Source organism: Aquarana catesbeiana, linkage group LG04, assembly GCF_042186555.1.
Source record: "Aquarana catesbeiana isolate 2022-GZ linkage group LG04, ASM4218655v1, whole genome shotgun sequence".
Taxonomy (NCBI): domain Eukaryota; kingdom Metazoa; phylum Chordata; class Amphibia; order Anura; family Ranidae; genus Aquarana; species Aquarana catesbeiana.
The window spans coordinates 261,972,607-261,976,508 of NC_133327.1; positions in this window are offsets into that span (position 1 = coordinate 261,972,607).

Sequence of the window (3,902 nt, forward strand, 5' to 3'; positions counted from 1 at the left end):
TGCAATTTATCATTAACTCCACTAGCTTCAATAGAGCATAAATAAAGTGGCATGTCATCAGCTGTATTAAATAAAATGGCATGTCATCAACTGTATTACTAAGACACCCATGTTATTAACCACCTAAGGACCGAGCCTCTTTCTGAGATTTGGTGTTTACAAGTTAAAAACTGTTTTTTTTTTGCTAGAAAATTACTTAGAACCTCCAAACAGTATATATATTTTTTCTAACACTCTAGAGAATAAAATGGCGGTCATTGCAATACTTTCTGTCACACCGTATTTGAGCAGCGGTCTTACAAGCATATAAATATACAAAATATACTTTTTTGAAAAGCCCCTTTTCTTTTTTATATTGTGAAAGATAATGTTACGCCGAGTAAATTGATACCCAACATGTCGCGCTTCAAAATTGCACCCGCTCATGGAATGGCAACAAACTTTTACCCTTAAAAATCTCCATAGGCGACGTTTAAAAAATTCTACAGGTTGCATGTTTTGAGTTACAGAGGAGGTCTAGGGCTAGAATTATTGCTCTTGCTCTAGCGATCGTGGTGATACCTCATATGTGTGGTTTGAACACTGTTTTCATATGCGGGCGCTACTCAAGTATGTGTTCGCTTCTGCATGTGAGCTCGGGGGGACGGGGCGCGTTTTAAAAATGTTTTATTTTTTTCTTATTTATTTTACCTTTTATTTTTTATTTTTACACTGTTCTTTTTAAAAAAAAATGGTGTCACTTTTATTCCTATTACAAGGGATGTAAAAAAGAATAGAAAAAAACATGACAGGAACTCCTAAATATGAGATCTGGGGTAAAAAAAGACCTCAGATCTCATATTTACACTAAAATGCAATAAAAATATAAAAATAAAAAAATTTGAATATTCCCTTTAAGAGCTATGGTTAAACACTTAGATGAGGCACTCTGGCAGCATGTGTGGACACTGCAAAGTACCACTTCTCTTGTCCTGTATGCTGGGTATAATTCTCTGTATCTGTTCTTATTCTTCAGCTTCCAAAGCATCAGAGGGATCTCATTTTAAAAAAGGTATCAATCAGGAGAAGGGTACAAAAGAATTTCCAAGGCTGATGAAAAGAAGAACAACAAGAAGAAAACTGGTCAAGGAGGCTGCCAAGAGGCCTACAGCAACATTAGAGGAGCTGCAGGAATACCTGGCAAGTACTGGCTGTGTGGTACATGTGAAAACAATCTCACGTATTCTTCATATGTCTGGACTATGGGGTAGTGTGGCGAGACGGAAGTCTTTTCTTACGAAGAAAAACATCCAAGCCCGGCTAAATTTTGCAAAAACACATCTGAAGTCTCCCAAAAGGATGTGGGAAAATGTGTTATGGTCTGATGAAACCAAGGTTGAACTTTTTAGCCATAATTCCAAAAGATATGTTTTGTGCAAAAACAACACTGCACATAACCAAAAGAACACCATACACACAGTGAAGCATAGTGGTGGCAGCATCATCCTTTGGGGCTGTTTTTCTTCAGCTGGAACAGGGGCCCTAGTCAAGGTAAAGGGAATTATGAACAGATCCAAATACCAGTCAATATTGGCACAAAACCTTCAGGCTTCTGCTAGAAAGCTGAACAAGAAGAGGAACTTCATCTTTCAGCATGACAACGATCTAAAGCATACATCCAAATCAACAAAGGAATGGCTTCACCAGAAGAAGATTAAAGTTTTGGAATGGCCCAGCCAGACCCCAGACCTGAATCCAATCTGACAGATTTGGAGTGTTTTTGTAAAGAAGAGTGGGCAAATATTGCCAAGTCAAGATGTGCATTGCTGATAGACTCGTACCCAAAAAGACTGAGTGCTGTAATAAAATCAAAAGGTGCTTTAACAACTAAGGTGCTTTAACTAAGTATTAGTTGGGGTGTGCACATTTATGCAACCATATTAGTTTTATTTTTTTAGTTTTACTTCACTCTGCCTAAAAGATTTAAGTTTGCTGTTTAACGGAATTGTACAGTTTATAGGTAACATTAAAGGTGGAAAAAGTTCTGAAATTATTTATCTTTGTCTCGTTTTTTTACATCACAGAAACCTGACATTTTAACAGGGGTGTGTAGACTTTTTATATCCACTGTAGAGATATACACTATCTCACAAAAGTGAGTACACCCCTCACATTTTTGTAAATATTATATTATATCTTTTCATGTGACAACACTGAGGAAATTACACTTTTCTACAATGTAAAGTAGTGAGTGTACAGCTTGTATAACAGTGTAAATTTGCTGTCCCCTCAAAATAACTCAACACACAGCCATTAATGACTAAACCGCTGGCAACAAAAGTGAGTACAGCCCTATGTGAAAATGTCCAAATTGGGCCCAATTAGCCATTTTCCCTCCCCGGTGTCATGTGACTCCTTAGTGTTACAAGGTCTCAGGTGTGAATGGGGAGCAGGTGTGTTAAGTTTGCTGTTATCGCTCTCACTCTCTCATACTGGTCACTGGAAGTTCAACATGTCACCTCATGGCAAAGAACTCTCTGAGGATCTGAAAAAAAAGAATTGTTGCTCACCATGGTCGACCAAAAAAGTTGAGTGCATGTGCTCAGCGTGACATCCAGAGGTTGTCTTTGGGAAATAGATGTATGAGTGCTGCCAGCATTGCTGCAGAGGTTGAAGGGGTGGAAGATCAGCCTGTCAGTGCTCAGACTATACGCCACACACTTTATCAAATTGGTCTGCATGGATGTCGTCCCAGAAGGAAGCCTCTTCTAAACATGATGCACAAGAAAGCCAGCAAACAGTTTTCTGAAGACAAGCAGAATAAGGAGATGGATTACTGGAACCATGTCCTGTGGTCTGATGAGACCAAGATAAACTTATTTGGTTCAGATGGTGTCAAGTGTGTGTGGCTGCAACCAGGTGAGAAGTGCAAAGACAAATGTGTCTTGCCTACAAGTCAAGCATTGTGGTGGGAGTGTCATGGTCTGGGGCTGCATGAGTGCTGCCGGTACTGGGGAGCTACAGTTCATTGAGGGAACCATGAATGACAACATGTACTGTGACATATTGAAACAGAGCATGATCTCCTCCCTTCAGAGACTGGGCTGCAGGGCAGTATTCTAACATGATAATGACCCAAAACACACCTCCAAGACGACCACTGACTTGCTAAAGAAGCTGAGGGTAAAGGTGATGAAATAGTGTCATGCCTTCAGCCTATAAAGAAAAAATAATATCTTCTGGACTTGCAATATCAACATTGCCCACTAGATGCCACTCTCAACAAAGGACTATTGATGGGTAGTGTTCTATGATCAATAGACATTTGGACAGAATGCAGTGGAGCCAGTTAAGTCTGTACTGCATGTTCTTAGGAATTCCTAACCCTCTAGGGCAGCATCGTTGGTATGGTAAAGACTGTTTATTTGTATACCAAGTAGACATTTGTTATGTTCATGTCATTTTTATATATGTTCATTGTCTGTTTATTCCTAGTTTCACCGCATATCATATCCTATCTTATATGACCAAATCAAAAAGAAGTATTTTGCGCTAACCATATAAAAATATATAAAAAAGGTGCAGCCACTCGTGTAAGCCAAAAATAATTCACCAAGTTTCACATACATTAAATAATTTTTGTCACATTAATAGTGTTGATAACACAATATCTGTTAGATACAGTATTTCACTAAATACTTTGTTTGGATGCGCGCTTGTCACTTTATATGATATCTTATATGACCACCACCTGTTCATCATAATAAAGATCCAAAGTTACAGACAGTCTGGTTATTGTAGGATTCAAGGTTTAACCACTTGGTGCCCGCCATATAGCAGAATGACGGCGGCAAAGTGGTTTCAATATCCTGACTGGGCGTCATATGACAGCCTCAGGATATTAAGCCACTGCGCGCCCCCGG